Source organism: Myotis davidii, unplaced genomic scaffold (genome assembly GCF_000327345.1).
Source record: "Myotis davidii unplaced genomic scaffold, ASM32734v1 scaffold544, whole genome shotgun sequence".
NCBI lineage: Eukaryota > Metazoa > Chordata > Mammalia > Chiroptera > Vespertilionidae > Myotis > Myotis davidii.
The window spans coordinates 2,500,494-2,501,093 of NW_006297018.1; positions in this window are offsets into that span (position 1 = coordinate 2,500,494).

Here is a 600-nt window from a genome sequence, read left to right on the forward strand (position 1 = left end):
AATAATAATAAAACCTTGAGAGTATTTGCTTAGGAAGTTTTCAATATTCAGTATTTTTAGGTGGCCCAAGGAAGTACTGATGGGGTGGTCATAATAATCTGGCCACTCATAATAATATATATCCCACGTTAAAAGGCTGTTAAATCACATTGTTTACCCATATCTTCAGAAAAAAATCACTTCTACTGTCGTGGTAAACAACCTGCTTCCCTATTTATAATGGTCTGGCCCTCTAGCAACTTCAGTGTGAGATTACAGCTAATTTGCCTACAAAATGTCACGTGGTCATAATAATCTGGCCACTAAGTGTGTGTGTGTGTATGTGTGTGTGTGTGTGTGTGTGTGTATTTACAATTTTTATCTGCTTTTGATAGCTAAAGTGCATCATCAAGATTATTGAGTGTTGACCCACAAACCAGGAGGTTTTGGTTTGATTCCTGGTCAGGGCACATTCCTGAGTTGTGAACTTGATCTTCAGTAGGGGCTGTGCCAAGAGTTAGCCAATCAATGATTCCCTCTCATCATTGATATTTATATCTCTTTCTTACTCTCCCTGCCTCTCTCTGAAATCAATAAAAACATATTTTTTAAAAGTATAGA